Below are 17,380 nucleotides of genomic sequence, written 5' to 3' on the forward strand. Positions count from 1 at the left end.
ACATTTTATTTTTAATAATATTCTTCAATTTAAGCACTGAACATCTGTAATTTCTTTCTTCATAGGTAAATGAAGAGGTGTGGTCTCAATATGTATAGAGAAAAATACAGAAAATGTTCTGCAACTGGTTTTCTTTGCACAACCTAACTACTTGTGTGATACTAGGCAAGTAAGTACAACCTTTTTGTTCCATAGCTCCCTGTTTTGTAAAATAGGACAATGGATTAAATTTTTCTTTAGCATTCCAAAATGCTATGATTTTTGACATTTATATTTGTATTTTTGTTATTTAATTCATGTATACCTTACTCTAAATTACTTTTCCTGAAAACTTGTATTAAAAATAAGTATTTTAAATGTATAACCGTGCTCATTATTTATCATTATTCAGAATTATTTTGCTATCAAATGATCATTTTTGTAAAGTGAATACACTTACTTTTATCTGACTTGTGATAAATTTCCCTGAAGCAGGATTCTACTATATTGCTAAGGATATTCTGACTGGAAAGAGAATGTTTGTTCGATAGCAATGAAACAATTTAAAAACTGGAGCATCATCAGGTGGTAGAGTTGAAAGAGAGTTCAGAGCTCACTGACTCTAACCCTGTAATATCACAAGCGGAAAAACTGGAAGCCACATCGAAGCAAAATGGGGACAGAGTGGGGACAGAGTTGGGACAAAGAGGGGATTGACTCTGAGTCCCTACTCTTCACACACAATGCAAACAAACAATGCGTAGGGACATAACACACTGTTTCCCATACCCACGTTGGGGGCTGAGCAGGACCTGTCACAACACAAAAAAGGTGGTTTCCCTCAATAGCTCTCTGTGTGTACATGCAGTATAAACCGAAGAAATACAGCAAGTGTACTCATCATGTGTGTAAACACTAACACAAATTTTGCCTCTGGTTAAGAGGTATTTATGCTAGAAATTAAAAAAAATTGTCCAGGGAAATTTTTTTGCTTATTTGGTTTTTTTTTTAATAGTGATCTCCAAGGAAACTTACAACACTCATTAGGAAATTCTTGCTTACGTTCTACCAGAATGACAGGGCCTTCAACTCTTGTCCGGTCAGTTTCCCTCTGCCCACTGGTGTCTCTGTTCCCTTTTGTCTACATGCTTCCCAAGAGAGAAAGTTCATTTTGGAGCCAAGCAGGGGAAAATATTTAGAGAATTGAGGCTGGCCTTCAGAGATGCTTTCTGGAAGTTACTTTTGGGGCTACATACTCACATTTTTCTCTTAAATCCTGATCTGGCCTTCCTGATAAGGAACCTGGAACCAACCTAAGCTCACTCTCTCCAGTTTCAAGGGAGTGTTACAGTTAAAGTCTGTGTTATGTTGGATGATGTAGAGAATTTTGTGTTTTGTGTACTTGGCAGGACTATTTTATCACCTTGATTTTTAATTAATTAATCAATTTTTTATCTTCACAGAAGGACATTTCTTCATCTCTTTTAGAGAGAGAGAAACATTGATGTGAGAGATAAACATCAATTGGTCACCTCCTGTAAGAGCTCCAACTGGGGACCAAAGCTGCAACCTAGGGTACAGGTCCTGACCAGGAATCTAACCTGAAACCTTTCAGTTACCGATCACACTCCAGCCATCTGAGCCACACTGGCAGGGCTCACTTTGATTTTAAAAAAAAAATACTTCCATTAAGAAGAGGATTGAAGGAACTCAGTCACCCACATTCTTCATTTGTTTTTGTTTATCTTGCTTTTCTGCAAGGAAGGCATTTTATTTTATCTACCGGGTGATAGTGACAAATGACTATAATGGCAGTTGTCTGTATAATTTAAAGCAAACCCCTCAAATTAAATGCATTTCTTGGTAAACTCCCTTAAGTGCTAACTAAGCACAGTCTCCTATATAAAGACACTTAATAGATACTTTAACAAATGAATACACAAATTAATGAATGAATAGCCCCCCAAATATCTAGAAACTGATTACAAAGTGTTTTTGTTTGTTTGTAATTTGCATTGTCCAAAACCACTGATTCCATTCTCTACCTCCCTTTTCGAATACAGTCATGATCTCAGAGAAACAGTCTCCTCTCTGTAGAGCTCTCTAGGCACACCGGATTTGTATTCTCCAATTAAATTGTAGCCACAAATCTCCACATGAACTCCAGGGAGATCAAACAGCAGCGGGCACACTTTCTGCCAAGAAAACACAGGCTTAAGTTTCAAAATTCTGGTGCTGTAGTTCTAGCTGTTACCCCAACTGGTTGTGTGACCTCGAACAACTTTCTTGACATGCTTGTGACTCCGTGTAGCCATCTTTTAAGTGATGGTGGTGGATAGAAGACCTGCTCTATCTACTTCATAGGGCTGTTGTGAAATTCATATGACATAATAAATGTGGAAATGCTTTGAAAATTTCAAAGCACTATGTAAATATAAGGTATTATTATAGGCAGATATACTTAAAACCAAATATCTAGTTCAAGGGACTTTACCCTAAACAACCTGTTTTACTACTTACTGTTTCAGAAACCAAACAGGCTTATCTCTCTCCCTATGTGCACGCACACACACACACACACACACACACGCACTCGCCTGCTGTTCCCAATTTAACAACTTCTCAGTTCTGAAGATTTCTTCTTGTCTGGGAAATATACATCTGCAGTTGAATATGAAAAGCTAAGAATTTACAGAATGAATACACCCACTCCCTTCCCCCAAACTGCTTTTTTTTAACGCTCTCAGGAAAGTATAGTCAGTGAAGCACAACAGAATTTTCATACTGCGTAATGTCGTGTATTTAATCAGTGGGGCTAGATGAGCCATTCATTTGAGACTTGGCCATGCTACACACATTTGATCACCCTTTTATGCCAAGCCCATCCGGAAAGTACTTGGGGAACAGGGCAGGAAGGACTGACAGGGAACTCGTGCTAATGAGTTCTCCATTCCCTAAGGAGCCACAATCAGGGCAATACTCAAAGATTCATCAACATATTTTATTAGCACTTTGCGACCTATAAGGTTTATTTTAAAGAAATTACCTCAGCTAAATATCAGACAGGTCCTTATACAACTGCTTAAATAATCAGGCCTGATCATTTCTGTCACATTAATGAATTATCACCCACAGGGGTGTCCCCTTTTTTTGAAGATATTTATCCTTGGTTATTCATTTTCCATTTGGTGAGCCTTTTAAAACCATCACAGCTAATAAAAAACTTCTAATAAACAAACAACTAGTAAATAAACAATTGCTACAAGTAAGATAGTTCAAATGAGAGGCCTACTCAGAGGTAGGACACAAAAACATACAAAATCAGCCCTGGCTGGTGTAGCTCAGTGGATTGAGCACAGGCCTGTGAAGCAAAGGGTCACCAGTTCGATTCCCAGTCAGGGCACATGCCTGGGTTGCAGGCCAGGTCCCGAAAAGGGGACACATGAGAGGCAACCACACATTGATGTTTCTCTCCCACTCTTTCTCCTTCCCTTCCCCTCTCTCTAAAAGTAAATAAACAAAATATTTTAAAAAGCATACAAAATCAATTTAAGTTATTTATTTGTGTGTAGATTACACAGAATACAAAGTGAACACAAAGCATGCCATTGCTGTGTGAATCCTAAAATATGTCAGTTTACCAATATATCTTTTCATCATATAGTCATATGCCTTAAGATTTCAACTAGTTTTTAATACAAACACACACACACATAAATTACATGATTTTAAAACCGAGTGTTTTGATTCTTAATGCACTATTGCTAGAATATGGTCAGGAACTATCTATAACAGAAATACTTGTAATTTGCCCGGTCTAAAACAACTCTATTCTCTACCTTACATTTTATGAGTTAGTCATTGCTTAAAATGCTGATTCCTGAGCCTTATCCTTAAATTACAATCCTTTTTGGTAGGCCCCTGGGTTGGGAGTTTTTTTAAAGCACTCTAAGGGATTCTCTTGCACAGCAAAATCCGGGCACTGGTATCCTATTGGAACAATGCAGTGTGTGTAGAATCTCAGAGACACAATGAGTGAAGTATAGGTGGGTCCTTTTTCTTATTATGTGAGAGGGATTTGGAGAAGAGATTAACTTTGGCTCCACCATTTCTCTGGGGTAAACTTGGGCGAGGTACGCACCTCTCTGAGTCCCACTGTCCTCATCTATAAAATGATACCTGCTTGTGTTGTTGTGAAGGTTAAATGCCACGCACAGAGCTTCTACTCTAATGCCTGACACAAAGTAGAACTTAAGTATATGTTCATTTCCTCTCTATTCCTCATTCAAAAATGGGTTTCCAGGTGCATTCATCTTCTCTAGTGTGCTTAGTGTGCCTGGTAGGGAAATTTGAACTCACAACTTAATGATTGCTAATATTTTTAGTTCTTATACTATGCCAGTACCGAATGCTTTATAAGCATTATTTTATTTCATACCTACAATAACCTTTAAAGATAGGCAGTATTATTTTCATTTTAGAGATGAAGGAACTGAGGCTTAGAGAGGATAAGTAACTTGCCAGGATTTCAGAGCAAAGAAGGAGCAGAGCTGGGATTCGACCCCAGCTTTCTGACTCCAGAGCCTAACTGTTCACTATGCTGCATGTGTTGTGTATTCTCTAAGTGCTTAGATTCCAACAGATGAGCCAGTTCCTCAGAAGGAAAATGCAACTGCAAAAGTGGAGAATACAAACATGCCAGATACACAGACAGGTGGACACCATCATTTCCCTGGTTTTGAAGCCTTTGTGAGTTGCCTAAAACAGAATGTGGCATATAGTAGGTGTTCAAAAGTATTTATTGAATGAATGGAAGGTGGCGCTTTTACCAGCTCACTGTTTAAGCAGCTGATCTATCTAAAACCACATTCTAAATTATAAACCAAAATTGGTTTGTAATTGGTATGATTGGTTCAAATTGGTATGATTTTTCAGATCAGTTTATAATCTGACATAATACAAATCATGAAATTTCAGGGCTATAGATCATTGTTTATTTGCGACGAATAGTTCTTGAGTACTTGCTATAAATTATGAGCTAGTCTGGTGCTGGGAAGATTTAAAAACAAAAGCAAAAACGAAACCTATTTTGCAACATAGCCTGTGCCCTAAACATCCAGTTGGGAAATAAAACACAAATGTATGAAGCAATTATATTGCAAAATCACCACATATGAGATAATAAATGCAAAACTCCTAGGAAATAGTAAATGTTCAATATATGCCTGTCTTATTATCAATATTCTCTATTTTAATTACTATTAAGACATAATTCTTATAGTTTTATTAACAATAAGAAGATGTAATTATTGTTATAGTTACCATTTAATGAGTAATTATGTGTTAAGCATTGTGCTTGGCATTACATACATTATATTTAATAATCTTATCAGTCTTGTTAAGTCAGAATCATTGTTACTATTTTTCAAGTGAAGAAACTAAGACTCAAACAGGTTATTAAAAAACTTGCCCAAGGCATGCATTTAACAAGTATACCAGCATCAAGCTAAACAGTATTTATAAAGAGTTGAAAAGCAGTTGGGGAAGAGAGGTCATTTTTTTGCTGGCGATAACAAGGACAGCTGTGGGAAGGAAGAGCAAAATTGTGATGGGAAAAGGTGGAGGAGAATAGCCTTTTTTAGTGGCAGGAACAACATATGTACTTGTTTTGTGGGACAGGTCCCCCAGCACTTTGCTCAGGGCCATGCTTACGGTGAATGTATGACCTAGGCCTCTTCACTGAACAGAGACTGAAATGTATGTGGTATGTTGGTAGAACAAGTAAACCTGTTTGTCTGGAATGAGGAGTTTGTGTAGGGCAAAGTTAGAATTTATGTAGTTCCCAATCTCATGTTCCTGAAAACCCAGCCTTCATTTTCTGATACTCTGTTTAGGTAGCACCATCTCCAGTTACTTTCCATTCATTCACTCATTTCCATTCATTGAGGCGACAGTATTTATTGAACTGCTACTATGTGCCAGCCTCTATTCTGAGTGCTAGGAATAGCCCAGTGGAAAAAACAGACAAAAAAATCCTTGCACTCATGAAGCTTTTATTGTACTGGGAACACACAGATGTTCACATATAAACCAATTAATAAAGGTATTTCAGAGGCTAAGGGCTATGAAGAAACAGACCAATGAAAATGATTAGGGTGGGCTTGGGGTGCTACTTTAGTTAGGATGGATGAAGAAGGCCTCTTTGAGGAGGTAACATTTGAGCTAAGACCCAAATGATCCCAAGTTATCAGCTGGAGAGAAAAGCAAGTTCAAAGGTCATGAGACAGAAACACTTGACAGCACTGTCAGGAGAGGAGGGGGTGGCCCCAGATTAGGCCCGAGAGCTGGGCAAAGACTAAAACGTATAGGTCTAGCAGATCGGGGGAGAGTTTGACTTTGGAAGGCTTTAAGCAAGGAGGGGATGGGGTCTTACTTACATTTTCCAACTTCACTCTCACTGCTGTGTGAAGAATGGACGCTGGAGAGATGTGATTAGAGACAGGGAAGCCAGTCGGGAAGCCATTGAAGTTATCCATACGAGGAGAAATGAGGTCTTGCTGTGGGCTGTGGGAATGAGGAGTGATTGGACTTGGGGTGTATTGTGGAGCTAGAGCTAACATGACTTGCTGAAAGAGTGTTCGTGGGGTGGGGAGCGGAGGGGAGAGATAGTAAAAAAAAAGAAAAGAAAAGAAAGAGAGGAATCAGTCCAAAATGATCCAAAAGGCCTCTTTGGCTTGAGCATGTGGGGGATGGGGGCACAATTATCCGAGACAGAGAAGACTTGAGAAGAAATAGTGTGACAGGTAAAAGGGAACACTGGCGATTGGTCATGTTAAGCTTGAGATCACGCTCTTCTTCTCTTCAGAGTATTTATTCCACTCTGTAATCGTCTTGTGCATTGTTAATTTCCTCCCCATAAGAACCTTCAAAAGGGCAAGAAATTGGTTTATAGCGTTCATGGTTGTATCCCTAGAGCCTAGAACACTATTTGGCACAGTGTCTGCTCAATTAATTTGTTGAATCTGTTTCAGTGATTCTCGCACTTAAGTGTATATATCAAAACCACCTGGGCAGCTCATTAAAGCTGACAATCAACCCTCACCCTAAGCCCTCCCCACCAGGACTTTGTTTCAATGGGGGGGGGGGGGGTCGAACTCAGGAAACTGCATGTTTAGCCAGCACTGTAGATGGGCAGTTGTTTGCGTTCTAAACCAGTGGTTTAGATGTATTAGTATTCATTCAAATATTTACCTTAGAAACCACATTTCAGCACCATACCAAAAAAGCTACAAAGTATGGCTTTAAGAATTAATGTTATTTTCAAATACACTCAAATCATAAGGCGTTGATTTGAAAGATTTTGAGGGAAACCCATTCAAAGAATCCTGGGGTTCCTACTATCTCATTTGCCATACACGCCATTGTTGGAGATCAGGAAGAGGCCTCTTAAAAAGGCCCTTCACATGGAGAAAGATGGCTATCTGAGTGTCCACTTCGATTACCACATCTCCAGCTGTGTGCCCCACCCCTGGCTACAGGTGTGTGAAATTCCTTTACTTGATAATAATAGTATAAGAATGTTTCTGTTTACATAGTATCTATTCCCTTTCCCAGTAAGAATGAACCTCTTTTCACCCGGTTGCTGCAGTCTTGATGCTCCTCTGCCTTCCCCCTGGGTAAGGAGTTGGCACCAAGGTGGACCAACCAGATGTTCTCGCTCTGGCATCAGATTCTTGAGGAGAGTAACACAAAGACTTAAAATGGTCAGCGTTATCTTGAGGCAGGTCCTTGAGGAGAATGTGATTGGCTGCTGCTACAAGGATCTCACAGACTGACCGGGCTCCTGTCCCAATCCCTGCTTCTCCAGTTTTTCCTTCAATTCTATGAGCCATGAGCCTTAGTCTTTTGATAAATTCCTGTTGTCCTTAAGTTAGAGAGGCCTCCCTTGCTTGCCGTCTAATCTATGACCCAGCAATTAAAATCCTTGCAATCTGTGATTAGAGGTAAAGCTTTTAAAACAAAGCCTTCCTGGAAGCAGGAACACATTGACCTAAGTTTTCAGGCGTGAGTGTCTGAGAGACGAGCCTGCACAGCGCACTCTGGGAGGCAGAGGAGACCGAAAGGGATCCAAGGCTGGACATCGGTTGTACCACTGAGGTCAGAGGTAAAGGGGCGGCTGGGACACGGCACATAAATTCCACTTCACCAGTTCGCCCTGAGTTTACACATGAGATAAACGCCTTGCTGGAGACTCTCACTCACTACCTTTGTCCTATAGTTTCTGCTTGGCTTTCCCAGCTCCTGAATTTCTATCTTCAGACTAAACTCTCAGGATAAGCCTTTCCAAAGCAGAGCACAATTACTAGGACACACAAACCTAAGACATCAATTTATGAACATGAGAACTCACAGTATTAAATTTAGTTCTCATTTCCTTCTGTGGTCCCTAGGGGAAAGTAAGAACATCCTGTCCTTTTAATCATTTGGGTCCGATCCTAGTCATTTGTTGACCTTTTCCCTCCCCCCATTTTAAAAAAGATCTATAATTCTCTAAGACTCTAAGAAATTGACTTAATTCATGTCTTATAAGCAATATTCTTGGAACAATGTAAGTGTCTCACAACCTCATTCCCAGTAATCACTGAAATTAAGTCCCAGTGGATAGGGTGCTCACTAAATGAGCTGAGTAGGAACCACCCCCAGGCAGAGAGAAGGAGCGAGCAATAGTTTGACAGGAATAATAAAAGGGGAATCAGTCACTTGCAGATTAAGTGCAGTATAAACGAAAATCATATGTTAAAACCAATCTAATAAATTTTTCATTTTTAATAGTGGCTGCTATTTGTGAAAACTATATATGACAAAAATCCAGATATAAATCTGTACAAAGTCTGCATGGCAAATTGTTTTCATTTCAAGTCGGGGTGGGGATCATTCTTATCACTGACACATAAGATAGTGTTACTAACACTGGCTGAGCACTCACTGTGTGCCAGACACTCTTCAAAGTACTTTATAATGTAAATAATATCTGATTTAATCTGTACAACCACCCTCTGAGTTATTGTCTTATTATGCTTGTTTAGGAACAAGCGAACTGAGCCTCTGAGAAATGAAGTAATTTGCCTAAGAGCTGGTAAATGGTGGAGGTTGGGTTTTGAGTTCATATAATAAAATGATTCCAGAACCAGGGCTCTCAGCCCCTTCTCCTACCACCTTCCAACATCGTTTGACCGTTAGTGAAACAGCCTGGTCTTTCCTTCTCCCAGCACTTGGATATTTAAAACTACATTTTGAAAACTACCTGAGCCAGGTAATAAAAATAAACAGGCTTTCCAGAAGCCGAATTGTTTGGATGTTACTTGTTAACTAATTGACCAGCTTTTTCAGCAACCTTGACAGAAATTGGATATCCAGGTAGAACCCAGGGAAGCCCAAGTCACCAACAAATGAGCAAATGAACTCAAAATGTAAACGAAATGCTAGAAACTCTACCATCTTGTATTCTAGTGGAAAGGTTAGTAGAAGAGTCACTGTGATGCTTGGGTTCTGCACTGTGAACTTGAGCAAGTTACTCACTGGTTCAGAACCTCTGTTTTCCTATCTGTAAAGTGGGTGTGGTAGTCAAATTATATATTTGAAAACTTGGAAGGGGTCTTGGAGGTCATTTGGTCCTGCCTCTAATCCACCACAGGATTTTCCTCTATGATACTCTCGACAGATAACCAGTTACCAGTTACCCAACCTCCCATGAGACCACATTTCTTATCACCTTGTTCTCCTTATATCAAGCTAAGCTCTGCCTCTCTAGACCTTCACTCATTGGTCTTCCTTCTTTCCTATGAAGTTCTGAGTTGAAAACTTGGATGGCAAGAGAGATAATATACAGCAGTGGAATGAGAATCAGGTGAACCTCAGTCCAGACCCCGTCTCAAACACATAACCAGCTGTGAAATCTTTACCGAATTGCATTGGTTCTGTGAGGCTCAGTTTTTTTATAAAATCTGTCAAATGGAGAAATTGCAGTCTACCCTGCAAGTTTGGTGGGAAAATTAGAAATAATTTTTATAAAATACCTTCCAATAAAGAGTGCTTAATAAAAAGACTAAGGGGATTCTTTTGCTTAGAATATAACAAAGTCAATATTTGTTGGAGCCTAAGGAATTTAAGGCAGGATTTCAGGTTCTTGTTATTGTACAATGGTTTGTTCTGAACTTCTCTTAACTTTTCCCTTTGTTCCAGTCCTAGATAAATAATCACTCCCTATATATTTTCCTTCCCAATAAATCCTCACCTTCTTCTGCTTGTATTAAAAGATGAAGGGAGCTTGCACATGGACTTAATGAAGTGGTACATGAGTGTATGCTGACCAGTTAGGAAAATATCCACAGCAGAGGTGGGGCTTAATCTTTACTTTCAGGCAGGAGGGGCTTCTGACCTTTGTTACAAACAAATAATCTGCTTCTAAAATAAAGGATTGTTCTGGTAGGAGCTAAAATGTGCACTGAGAGGAGAGATGATAACAATACAGAGAACATGTTGATTATAGTGGAGCAAAAGGAATCTGTGAGTTTAGGGGTGAGGTAACTCAGGGCTGTGTCTTAGACTTGAAACCTCATAGAAAGTTTCTTTAGAACGGAATCTTCAGAGTGTCTCCTCTTGAAATTGGCCATCTCGATCAAAAACTAAAAATTGACTTCACTGATCAAGAAAATACACTTAACCCTGACTGGTGCGGCTCAGGTGGTTGGGCACCATTCTGTGAAGTGAAAGGCTGTTGGTTCAATTCTCGGTCAGGGCACAGGCGTGGGTTGCGGCTTCCATCCCCAGTTAGGGCACATGTAATAGACGTTTCTCTCTCACATTGATGTTTCTCCCCCTCTATTTCTTCCTCCCTGTCAGTCTCTCTAAAAATAAATAACATCATAAAAGAAGAAAAAAAGAAAATACACTTAAGAGAAGCTACCTACAGAAATCTTTGTATGAGCATTTAACAGGGTAGTTACAAAGATGTAAACTGCCAACAAGATGTGGTTTCTTATAGCGAAGAGAAGACACAACAATCTAAATCTTTCAACAGGAGAATAGTTAATTATAATGAGCCCATAGAATATTATGCACCATTAATGAAACAACATTGACATAGCATCATATCCACATGATGTGTGGAACAATATGCACAAAGTAATGCCATACGTATATGTATGTATGTAAGTATGTTTGTTTGTATATATGTATATACATTATGTGTGTGCATATAGATAGAAGTGTGTTGTATGTATTTAGAAAAAAGTTTGGAAATCTATGCATGAAACTGCTCATGTTTAACAGGACTTCACTCTGAGCAGTGGGACTAGGAGGGTGAGGGACACTTTGATTTTTTACTTTAAATTCTTACATATTTGAGTGGTTTTATATGCGTAAATGTTATTTGGATAATATTTAAAAACAATGAAATAAGAATAGCTAAGTTTAGGAACATACCTTTAAGCACTTAGTTACCTTTCCTTTAATTTCAGGGAGTCCACAATTGGAGAACACCTTTTAAGAGAAATGAAAAGTTAATCAGTTTCCCATGACCAAAAAGAATCCCAGAATTGAAAGACCATCTTGTTTGATTCCCTAGAAAGACACCCACTTATCTGAGCTCTCACGACAAGGGAGGAAACCGGAAACCGGAACCCCTGGTATCACAGACTTGCTTCATATGTCTCCACTACTTCAGATAGAGCAAAGTGTTCTGAGTGGAGTGCGGCTGTTCTGAGTGTTTTCCTTGAAAGAAGGTGAGATTTGGCTATCAGGTCATTTTCCACAAGCAACCTGATATGAGCTGTTGGGGTTAAGTACTGGTTACTACGAATGAAGCTCTGGGCCAGGAGCTTGCCTTCTAAAGCTCAGCACTGTACACATCTGTCACCAAACATTTGCCTGCTGCCAGTTCAACGGATGAGAGAATGCTATTGATGAGCACTTGGGTTTGATTTGTTCCAAGGGGCCAAATTGCCTCACACAAAATCATGTTCTTCAACCACCAGACTGCTTCACCAATTCTAGCCGATTCCCTCTTGAAATAATTGTTCCATGCGCTGTAAGGATTAGGAGAATAGTGGCTGTGACTGGTTAAGTTCATGTATTTGTTCATCCAATTATTCATTCATTTCTCCATTCAGTCGTCAATAGTCAAACACAGAAGTCAATGGTCAGCTGGGAAACTTGGGGTCAGAAACACTTGACTTTCAATTCCTGGTCTGCCACGTACTGGTAGTAAAGTCGTGGCAAGTTACATGGCCCATCTAAGCCTCCAGTCCTCATCTGCAAAATGGGAGCAGTAGTCAAAAGGTTGTGAGCACTGTTATAAGAATGTTCAAAGAGCCTAGCGGCACATAGCACCCGCTCAACCAGAGATTACCGTGTATGAGTTAGCATTCAAAAAATTGACTGAGCACTTCTACTGTGTGTCAAGATCTGTGTCTATTCTGAAATTTTAGTAGGGTTAGGATATAATTCTTGCTTTTAAGAGGCTTTAAGTCTAGACCAGATGTGAATACAGGGACTTCCTGAACTGGGATGGGGGAAAATCACATCTTTATTTTTCACTAATCTTTAACAGAAATTTAACATTCCTTTAATTATGAATTTATACAACAAATCATAGAGGTATTTATAATATATGAGGTCTATCCAAAAAAAGTACAACCATTTTCTTAATATAACAAGAATAGTTTGTGGGACATTGATGTAACCTGGCCATCAAGGAGGGTGGATTGGAATGTGTATTCATGAACAATCATGACTTCACTGTACTAGTCCGTGGGGTCAGTAGATGTTGCTGAGTCTCACTATGTGTACTGTGTGGCCATCACATTCAAAATGACTGAGCAAGTAGAGCAACAAATTTGCATCAGATTTTGCATTAAGCTTGAACATTCCTCTGGGAAAACTATTTGGATGATTCAGAAGGCCGCAGCTATGGGCAACTGGTGATTGGCAGCTTCATCATGACAACACGCCCACTCACATATCACGTCTGCTGCAGAGTGTTTGGGGTGAAAATCAAATCATCCAGGTGACTCAGCTCCTCTACAGCCCAGATTTGGCACCCTGCAACTTCTGGCTTTTCCCAAAAGTAAAATCATCTTTGAAAAGGAAGCAATTTCAGACCATCAGTGAGATTCAGGAAAATACAGTGAGGCAGCTGATTGCAATTGGGAGAACTGCATGAGGTCCCAAGGTGCCCACTTTGAAGGGGACTGAGGCATCATTGTTCTATGCATAATGTTTCTTGTATCTTGTATCTTCTTCAATAAGTGCCTCTACTTTTCATATTATGTGGCTGGATACCTTCTGGACAGACCTTGTGTGTCACTTTGTCACTAACAGAAATCAAAGACATTTTCAAAGAATATTGTAACTTTACAGAATTTTTGAAATTTCATATATGTACATTACTTCAAAATTATAATAGTAATTAGACCCACTGCTAGACCTCAGAACTGTGTTAATAAAGAAGCACATACATAACTATATCTTGAATTTTGCTTTATATTTTGAAAACTACATATTAATTAGTTTACTTTATATTCCTATATATTTTATTTTATGCATTTAAAATCAGTGTTCTGAAATGAGTACATATACATTTACCTTGTATGAGGATGTCCATAACAGCACTATTCATTACAATAAAAAACTGAAAACAAACTACTTATTCATCAGTAGACAAATGAGTAAATCAATAGTGGTGTATTCATACAATAAAATGCTCCAGCAATAAGAGTGAATAAACAACTTCTACATCCAGCAACATGGGTGAATCTCACAAACATAAGATTTCAAACAAGGAACCAGATGCAAAAGAGAACATACTATATGATTCAATTTATATAAAGTTTGAGAACATGTTAACAAATCTATGGAGTTAGAAGTCAAGACAGTGTTTACCCTTTGGTGGGGTAGATGCTGGGAGGGGTGTTTTGGCTTTGGGTTATTTGTTGATCCGGATGTTAGCAATGTGAAGATGTTCACTTCTACAAATTCATTGAGCGAGCATCTCTCTATAATTTGTGCACTTACAGTTGTACTTCATTCAGTAAAATTTTACTTTAAAAGAAGGATCCATAGGCTTCATCAGCCTGCCAAAGGGATTCATGGCACAGAACTAGATGGAGACACAAATTCAGAGAAATTACTATTTTACAATATTTAAAAAAATATTTATTTATTTTTAGAGAGAAGGGAAGGGAAGGAGAAAGAGTGGGAGAGAAACATCAATGTGTGGTTGCCTCTCATGTGTCCCCTGCTGGGGACCTGGACTGCAACCCAGGCATGTGCCCTGACTGGGAATCGAACCAGCGACCCCTTGCTTCACAGGTCCATACTCAATCCACTGAGCTACACCAGCCAGGGCTTATTTTACAATATTTTATACACAGCCTGGATATTCCAGGCCATTTCTGATCCCAGTCTTCTAACCTATGACCCTCTAAATATAACTATACTTTTCAGACCAAGAATCCTGTGAGTTTTTTTAAATATTGACAGTATGGTCACCGCTGCTGTAGGGAAAGAATTACAAGTACTATAAAAGCACGGACAAGAGAACGATGAGTTTTGCTGGGGATGGTCAGGAAGAAATCTCAGGAGGAGGTGATATCTGAACAGAGGCTCAAAAGATAAGTTGACTCCCAGCTGAAGGGCTTCCTGTCAAAGTGAGCGGCACCAGGAAAAAATAGGAAGTGTGCTGTATTTGTAGAGCACTGAGTCATCTGGTGCCGTGGGATCCTGGGAAAACCAAATGCAGTCGAGAGGGGAAAGGTGGGAGATGTGTGAAAGCGGGTTTGTCGTGCTGGGGAAGCAGAGAGTGCTGTTTTTCTCTTTTAATGAAGTAGTATACATAGAGAAGAGTGCCCAAAACATCGGTGCACAACTTGATGAATTTTCACAAACTAAACACACCCAGTTGGCTAGCATCCAGCTCAAGAAGAGTGACAGTAACTGCGGCCCAGAAACCCCTTTCACAGTCCCTACCAATTGCTACTGCTCTCCATCCCTTCCAGGAACTTCTTTTCTGACTTCTTTTTTTTTGGTATGAGTTGACATGGAAAAAGCTATACCTATTTAGTGTACACAGCTTCATGAGTTTGGGGATAAAAATACCTCATGAGTCCATCACCTCCATTCAGGCCATAAACATATCCATCACCTCCCAAAGTTTCCTCCCGTCTTTTTAATGATAATTCGCTGTTCTTTCCTGATAAGAAAACAGCATAAGGCATACCCTCTTGGCAAATCTTAAGTATACAATTCAGTATTGTTAGCTATAGGAACTATGCTGTATAGGGGAGATCTGGAAATATTTATCTCATAGAACTAAAAAGCTGTCCCCTTTGACTTTCGCCTCCCCATGTCCGCCCTTGGCCTGACAACCACCATGTTACTCTATGCTTCAAGGAGCTTGACTATTTTAGCTTCCACATGCACGTGGGGTCATGCACTGTTTGTCTTTCTGTGTCTGGCTTGTTTCATTTAGCATAACGTTCTCCAGAACCATCCATGTCATCACAAATGGTGGGATTTCCTCCTTTTTTTAAGCCTGGAAAATATTCATATATATGCACACCACATTTTCTTTATCCGTTCATCTGCTGATGGGCATTTAGTTTGTTTCCATACCTTGGTTATTGAGAAGAATGTTAAAATGAACATAGGAGTGCAGTTACTCTTCAAGAATCTGATTTCAATTCTTTTGGATAAAGACCAGAAGTGGAATTGCTGGATCGTATGGTAGTCCTATTTTTAATTTTTTTAGAGACTGCCATGCTGTTTTTCATAGTGGCTGCACCAATTTACATTCCCATCAACAGTGTATTAGGGTTTCCTTTTCTCTACATCCTTGCCAGCTTTAAAAAAAAATTATAGTCATCCTAGCAGGTGTGAGGTGATGTCTCATTGTGGTTTTGACTTGTACTTCCTTGGTTGGTAGTGATGTTAAACACCTTTCAGTGTACCTGTTTGTTAACCACTACAGTGACTTCTAACACCATAGATTGGTTTTGCTGGGATTTGTGCTTTATTTAACACATGTACTCTCTTGTGTCTGGCTCTCTCGCTCATGTTGGTAAGTGAAACATAATGCCATTGCATGTAGTTACAGATCACTGCCACCTAAATTTTAAGCAAGGGAATGGTATGGCTGACCTCTTTGTTAGCAAAATCACTCTAAAAGCTTCGAGGAGGGGGCGGGGAGTGGAAAGACAAGAAGTCCCAAGCAGGGAGCTAGGGCAATAATGTCAATGAGAAATGATGAGGGCCTGACCCAGAGCCCAGGCGGTGGGAGCGAAGAAGAGGCGGACAGATCAGAGAGTCACCCTGAGCTCTGGAGAAGCAATTCAAAACACACGCTCCATTTACGGTGCCCTTCAAACACAGAGGAGAGCACTTCACTGAGTGCTCAGAACCAGAGCAACATTAATTGATCACAGCATTAGTTTGGGTGCTTGTCAAGATTTAAATGAAACAAGCCACATCCCTCTAAGAGTCTATTGTCATAGATGACAGAAAGGAGACGGGCCACAACCCAACACGATGTGGACTAGTGAAGAGTGTCCCCCGAGACTAAGGACCTTAAGTACTTATTGGAACAGTTTTGCAGTTGACTATTTTTCTTAAACATTCTTGAGGAATTTCAACGTAAACATTAGAAAACAAAATCAGGATTGAAGAGAAAACAGGAGTAGGGAAGAGTTGTAGCAGAAAGTTGGGAGGGATGAGGCTGCTCAGGAAGAGAGATAGGGAGACGGTGAAGCATGAAGTGAGAGCTCCTTCACCACCTATCTTAATCTCATGCTGCTCACACTGAGGTATGCACACCCTGGGCACATGTCAAGAAGTAGCCGAGTCACCTGATAAATACGGTACATCTTCCTGGAGCGTTTATTTTACCCTAGAGTTGAGGAGAAGGATGCCATTCATATGGAAGCAAACACTATGTTGTGCACCAGAATACAAATTTTATGTGTAGTTTTAAGATAAACCACAAGCCTTCAAGTAATTTCCTAGCCAAAGGCTCTGTCCTTCATCCCCAACGCCTCCCTTGCCGTTAAGTGGAATTCAGAGCAACTGTTTTGAAAAGCCTCGTTTCCATTAGTCCTGACTCCCTGCTCAGCTCTAGACGCTGGGAACTCCATTTGAATAGATGTGCTACTCATTCAACCACATTCCTTCCTGCATTTATTCATTCATTCGATAACATGAAGTCAGGGTTCTAGGACCTGAGAGATGTTTTTCTCCTATATAATATAATAAACTCCAAAAAAGAGGATGTATTTAAAAAATCAGAGCTCCCTGAGCAGTTGTCAAACCTTGCATATATTAGACCTTCTATAAGTATTTACTGACTTGG

This window comes from Sturnira hondurensis, unplaced genomic scaffold, assembly GCF_014824575.4.
Source record: "Sturnira hondurensis isolate 20B ecotype Veracruz unplaced genomic scaffold, ASM1482457v3 Scaffold0014854, whole genome shotgun sequence".
Taxonomy (NCBI): Eukaryota; Metazoa; Chordata; class Mammalia; order Chiroptera; family Phyllostomidae; genus Sturnira; species Sturnira hondurensis.